This window comes from Diabrotica virgifera, chromosome 8 (genome assembly GCF_917563875.1).
Source record: "Diabrotica virgifera virgifera chromosome 8, PGI_DIABVI_V3a".
NCBI lineage: Eukaryota > Metazoa > Arthropoda > Insecta > Coleoptera > Chrysomelidae > Diabrotica > Diabrotica virgifera.
In genome coordinates this window covers 95782569-95789899 of record NC_065450.1, presented here as the reverse complement: position 1 = coordinate 95789899, position 7331 = coordinate 95782569, and positions in this window count along the sequence as shown.

Sequence of the window (7331 nt, the reverse complement as noted above, 5' to 3'; positions counted from 1 at the left end):
CTCGGTAACCTGATAGCTGAAGTGTTATGAAACAAGTATTATGATTCAAAGAAACCTGTTATGGGATCGAAAGATTCCCTATTCAAAGGACCACGATGACTTTTTAAATTTATTATAACTTTATGCAATTTTGTAATTAAATAAATATTGTGTAACTTAATAATTATTATTAGTTGGCACTACAGTGTGGCAAAACCAAAACAGGTCGATTTTTATTTTTAAATTATAATTTTTTGGCATTTACATACTAGTGACGTCATCTATCTCGAAGCTGAAATAAAAAATATACATGCGGACCAATGTAAAAAAAGGTCATTTCATTGTTGTCTTCTTACCGGCGCGGCGTGACAAAAATACAAAAAATACACAAATACAAAATAAGATTTACTATTTTATTTGGGCATAAGCCACAATTCTAGTTTGAAATCAAGTTTACTTGACGTTTCGACTTTCACTTCGGAAATCGTTATCAATATAAAAAAAAACATTCATAAATTAAAAATTTAACTTTGTTTCTGGTGAAGCAACGCAGTTGGAACAAGCAGAATATTATAATTGTCACCGGAAAGTGAAAAAGGTAACGCACAACTTCAAAGAACCTATAGATTTCGAACTTCGTTTCTGGTGAAGCAACGCAGTTGGAACAAGCAGATATATTATAATTGTGTCACCAGAAAGCGAAAATGGTAACGAACAACTTTGAAGCGCCTATAGTTTTCTAACTTCGTTTCTGGTGAAGCAACGGAGTTGAGACAAGCAGATATATTATAATTGTGCCACCGGAAAGCGAAAAGGGTAACGCACAACTTGGAAGAGCCTATAGTTTCCTAACTTCGTTTCCAGTGAAGCAACGGAGTTGGAACAGGCAGATATATTATAATTAGGGAGCGGATTTATATGCGATCAATTTTGATGAAATATGCGCATATATATGCAGTAAAAAATTACGAAATATGCGCAAGATATGCACAAAAATTAAAAAATGCGCATTTCGAGAAACCACAAATGTTCTGTTCTATTCTATTCTAGGGGGTTCTTTTATAGGGGGGCGGCAATCTTATTTATTATCTTTCAAATAAAATCATTATTTTTTATATATGCAATTTATTCACATTTTTTACAAAAAGTGATACCAGTAGTTACGTATTTAAAATAAAACGACAATATCACTATATATATCTTCGATTATAATTCACTACAATGTGTTTTTTCTTTGATCTGATAAAATATTTTTATAACTTGAAAAACTCCTTTCAACATCAACAGAAGTAATTGGGGCGTATTCAAAATTTCAGTGTTTTAAAGACGGGATCTGATCCAAAGCATAAATATTTCAATTTTCGTTAGAAAATCGTAAAACTATGGTTAAAGGTGTAAATTCTCTTAACAATAGGGGATTTAAAAGAATCACCAGAATTATAGCACCTAATAAATTGGGATACAAATTGTACTAAATATAATAAAAGTAAATAAAATTCGGATTTCTTGGTAAACCATCCTTCATCATTTTAACATCCTACAGTCATTTTATAACAGCGTACTATAAGCACTTTAAGTACTTTGTGTAAAGATCGGGTATTTTCTAAGAAAAAATGAAAAGGCAGTGAATGAGCCGTCTCTCTTCAGGTAGTTCTCGAATTAATAGATAGTGCGGGGAAATATTTTGTGTCGAATTAAAAAATTTAAATTTTTTTTGGTCTTAAATGTTTTTAAATAGGCACAAAATATGCATGTTTCTTTAAAAATATGCAAAATTTAGTAAAGTTCTCAAATATGCGAAATATGCATGCAATATGCATTTAGCATAAAATCCGCTCCCTAATTATAATAGTGCCACCGGAAAGCGAAAAAGGTAACGCACAACTTGGAAGAACCTATAGTTTTCTAACTTCGCTTCTGGTGAAGCAACGCAGTTGACACAAGCAGATTTATTACAATTGTGTCACCGGAAAGCGAAAAAGGTAACGAACAACTTGGAAGAGCCTATAGTTTTCTAACTTCGTTTCTGGTGAAGCAACGCAGTTGGAACAAGCAGATATACTATAAGTGTGTCACCGGAAAGCGAAATAGGTAGTCCCTGAAAACTATAGGTTCTTCCAAGTTGTGCGTTACCTTTTTTGCTTACCGGTGACACAATTATAATATATCTGCTTGTACCAACTCCGTTGCTTCACCAAAAACTAAGTTAGAAAACTATAGGTTCTTCAAAGTTGTGCGTTACCTTTTTTGCTTCTCGGTGACACAATTATAATATATCTGCTTGTTCCAACTGCGTTGCTTCACCAGAAACGAAGCTAAAAATCTATAGGTTCTTTCAAGTTGTGCGTTACCTTTTTCGCTTTCCGGTGACAATTATAATATTATATCTGCTTTTTCCAACTGTGTTGCTTCACCAGAAACAAAGTTAAATTTTTAATTTATGAGTGTGTTTTTTGATATTTTGAACTCAGGCGCGCCAAAACCAACAAACCACTCGCAAACTCGCCCAAATACGTATTGCGAACCATCAAAGCTTTTGTTGAAAAACCGACAGAAGTTAGATTGTGGTGCGCCGTGTGCGTGCCGTTTGTGCGTCACTTGAAAACACGTACTAATCTGACAAACATGCTGCGCGCGAGCGGCTCGCACACCGAGCGGAGCGCATATGTATACCTGCCTTTACGATGAACTCTCTAACATTTTCCGCGAGTTAGGAAGTACCACGTTTCCAATGAGGAGTTTTCGAAAAAAAAAAGAAAATAACTTTCAGTAGGAAAGAACTAAACTCTAGTCTCGCGTAACTACCAGCTCCCACTCTGGTTTAGCACTTCTTTGCTCTTTGCTCGTACTCTTTCTTCGCTCCACTCTGAACGTGCACTTTTTGCTCTTTGCTCTTTGCTCTTTGCTTGTCCACTCTGAACGTACGCTAATACTGCACGTGCACCCTGGGTAAACTAAAGAACTAGCACAAGAGGCGCCAAACAATCTTTCCAAAGATCTCTTGGCAGAAGTATACAGGGCCGCCGAGGGGGATGAGCGGGCCCCGGCAAGAAGTGACGAACGGGCCCCCGACAAAAAGTGAAGAGAGAAAAAAATTGTTCAACTTTTATAGAAATAAAATTGCCAATAGTAAAAATATGTAATAAGAAACATTTCAAATATAAATTTTATTAAATTTTGATTAGATTTCTAATAGTGAAAATATCTATAATGCTTTCCGAGTTTTCTGATTGGAAAAGATGTCTTTAACTTGCGAAAAATCGCATGATTTTACCAAATTATTCTCAATGCACAAAGTTGATAGGCGAGTAGTTAACTAATCCTGTTTCATTGTAGATATCACAACATTTTTATGCGGGAAAGAAAACTAAAGGATATTTTCGCTTCTGCGACTGTCACCGGCAATGTGCAAAATATTCTTAACACAGTAACGACATTAGGAAATAATGAATCTAATTTGAGATGTTTAATTTTATTAAGTAAATCTATTGGAGAAATTGCAGGGAAAGATTCAAGGAAGCCGCAGCATAGGTAGAAGAAAAACGTCCTGGCAGAGAAATCTCAGAGAATGGTTTGGATCCAGCTCAACTGAACTCTTTCGGGATGTAGTGTCAAAAGTTAGAATAGTAATAATGATTGCCAACCTTCGACGAGAAGATGGCACGTAAAGAAGAATATTGGAGGAAGTTGAGATTTACCAATATTATCCTTGTATATCGCTCTCAAATGAAAAATTTCATCTATCAATTCTTCACTGATGTCTTCTTTATAAAACTCTCGCAATATATCAATATTTTTCTTATTATTCTCGTCATCGTCATCTCGGAATGTCCACAAAATAATAAATAGCGAATGAATTTCATTTGCCGCATTAAATATTCTGGTTAAATTGCTTATTATTTGGCAATATTAAATAGTTCACAGTGAAATATTGCGTCGGGCTCAAAATTATCAGTCGCATCACTACTAGGGGTTCTCAAAGGCTTCTTGCGCCGTTTTTCTTTATTTGATGTAAATTCCGGATTTATTCAATAATTGCTGGTAACTAATTTAGATTCTTCAACAATGAAAGACCTGATCCCTTTAGATTCTGACCCTTTATATTCTTCAATAAATTTCTGATTTTTTGGTAAATCTTCTAGAATCCCTGATATTATATTTTTAATCTCCATATTCATAGTTATCTGACTGCACTGCAGCATTTGACTTTTGTGATTTATTGCTGTTAAAATTTTACACCAAATCAACTTAAAGGTCATGTTAAATATAGCCGGGGATTAATTAAACGTATTATGAACATAAAATGAAGAGCAAAAAAAAAACAGGAAAATACGTCTTTGGTCTGGTCGACGTCGGGCCCCTTACATTGCCACTCTGTACCGCCCTCTCGGCGGCCCTGGAAGTATATCACAGTTTTTTAGAATAATTAAAGATGACACAGTTAATGAATGGACTTTCCAAGGAAAAAAATTACAAAAGAAATATGAAGTATGGAAGGTATGAGTAGAGCAAAATGTCAAATTGTATACAGACTATTAAAGGATAACGATATTGATCTGGTCGCAATTAGGTGAAGCAACGAAGCACTAAAAAGCCAAAAACCTAGGAATTTTGTGCAGTACGATGAATCGTCATACAACTTTTTGCATTCGATTCGAGAGAGTGTCAGGCAACTTTGTGAACTAAATTGATCTCCGGCAAAAAATTTTGTGCATAAGAAAATTTATTTTCAAAGTGCATCTCGAAGAGATGGAAAATAAAAAATTTTGAACTTAGGAAATATTGACGGAAATGAGTTAAATTTTTATTCTTGGGGGCTTTGGAGATCACTACACGAATTTCATAACGGTGATGGTCTCCGAGGAACCTGGCGCCCAGGATGTAAATCGTCGTCTGGGACGATCGAATAATTCGCGGGACGTTCGAATAATTCGCGAAATGAAGATTGGAGCAAAAAACTGAAAAATACTTGTTTAAATAATAAACTTAAAGATAAAACTCATAACTAAATTAAAATTCATGGTGACGTTTCAATTATTACTTTAATCATCGTCAGAATAATAAGTTTCTTGAGCGGATGCTTTAAAATAATTTTAAAAGAACAAACAATAATTAATGAAAACGTAAAAAATGACATTGACAATCATTGGGTTAAGTCAATAATTTCAAACACGCCATGTCTTGTTGCGTGTTTAAGGGTGGCTTCAAAAGAAATATGGATAATGCCTCCTTGATGCTGAGTTCCGTTGGAGAACTTGAATGACCAATGATTGAGAAGTCCTTACGACTAATAGAGTGGTCAGAATCAGTCATATGTTGGAATACTGCTGAATTTGGAACTGTTCTTGATCGTCTTCCTAAGTGAGTAGTGACACAAGTGTTCGCAACATCTGACATTAAAGTGACGTCGAGTATTCCCGACGTACGTAGCTGCACAGCTACTACATTTGAATTGGTATATAATGTTAGATGTGAGATCACTAGGAATCATGTATTTCACATGGAAACGAGATCCTATCCTTTCCAAAGTCATGAAAACAAATCTTAATTCTATAGAGGGAAATGCTTTTTTAATTGTTCTACGGATGTTGCGTCGGATTTGTAAGTTGTGGTAACCAGTATATGGAAGTTTGATACAGATCTTTTCTTTGATTTCTTCTACTTTGCTGTTTGGTTGGAATTTGTTATTGAAAAAACGTCTGATGTATCTTTCTAAGAATTTCAACGAAAAACCATTTTTACTTAAGATCACCTTTATGTTTTCTAACTCTTCATGTAGGAATTGCCAGGTTGAACAGATAGTGAAAGCGCGGTGAATAAGTATATTGATTAAACTTGTTTTGTATTTGTTGGGAATGAAGCTATCTGCGTTTATATACAGGTCGGTGAAGGTTGGTTTTCTGTATATTGAAGTGGAAAAACCTGAAGGTGATCTAAAGATGTTAATTCCTAAGAAGGGCAGATTTCCATTGACTTCAATTTCACTAGTAAATTTCATATTGTGGTGTTTCTGGTTGAGATAATCTAAAAAATGTTGAATGTGATCGGTATGTTTAAAGATGAGAAAAATATCATCCACGTATCGTCTATAAAGAAGTGGCTTAAAATCAATTGGACAGTCAGTTAACCATGTTTTCTCATGGTGACATTTCATTTATATATAAAAAAGCATTTCCCTCTATAGAATTAAGATTTGTTTTCATGACTTTCGAAAGGATAGGATCTCGTTTCCATGTAAAAGACATGATTCCTAGTGATCTCACATCTAACATTATATACCAATTCAAATGTAGTAGCTGTGCAGCTACGTACGTCAAGAAGACTCGACGTCATTTTAATGTCAGATGTTGCGAACACTTAGGTGTCACTCCTCACTTAGGAAGACGATCAAGAACAGTTCCAAATTCAGCAGTATTCCAATATATGACTGATCCTGACCATCCTATTAGTCGTAAGGACTTCTCAATCATTGGACATGCAAGTTCTCCAACGGAACTCAGCATCAAGGAGGCATTATCCATATTTCTTTTGAAGCCACCCTTAAACACGCAACAAGACATGGCGTGTTTGAAATTATTGACTTAACCCAATGATTGTCAATGTCATTTTTTACGTTTTCATTAATTATTGTTTGTTCCTTTAAAATTATTTTAAAGCATCCGCTCAAGAAACTTATTATTCTGACGATGATTAAAGTAATAATTGAAACGTCACCACTAATTTTAATTTAGTTATGGGTTTTATCTGTAAGTTTATTATTTTTATCAAGTTTAATGATGTGTCCTTATCTACATAAAATACTTGTTTAATATTTTTTAAAAATTTATCGAATGACACTAAACACGACCCTTCACTCCACCTCCTGCTGGTGGGGCAGGGGTAACTTTAAGTGGAGGCCCCAATTTGTTATTGCAGATTTACATAAAAATAAGCAACTTTTATTTGAGACATTTTTTCGAATTGTGGATAGATGGCGCTATAATCGGAAAAAACGATTTATCGTGATACCACAGGAAAATTACAGAGATTGTCTAATATGTCGAGAAATACACTTCCAAATAAAAAAACCAAAAAATACGTATTTAATATTTTTCAAGAACCTATCGAATAACATCAATCACACTTTAAAATCAAATAGGAATTCGCATGTTTTATTGCAGATTTGGATTCCTCATGAAAAAATAAGTAACACTTATTCGAAACATTTTTTAGAATTGTTGATAGATGGCGCTAATAAGCGCGATAATGGCGCGTTTTTCCGATTATAGCGTTATCTATCCAGCTTTCGAAAAAATGTCTCATATAAAAGTTACTTATTTTAACGTAAGGAATACAAATCTGTAATAAAAAAT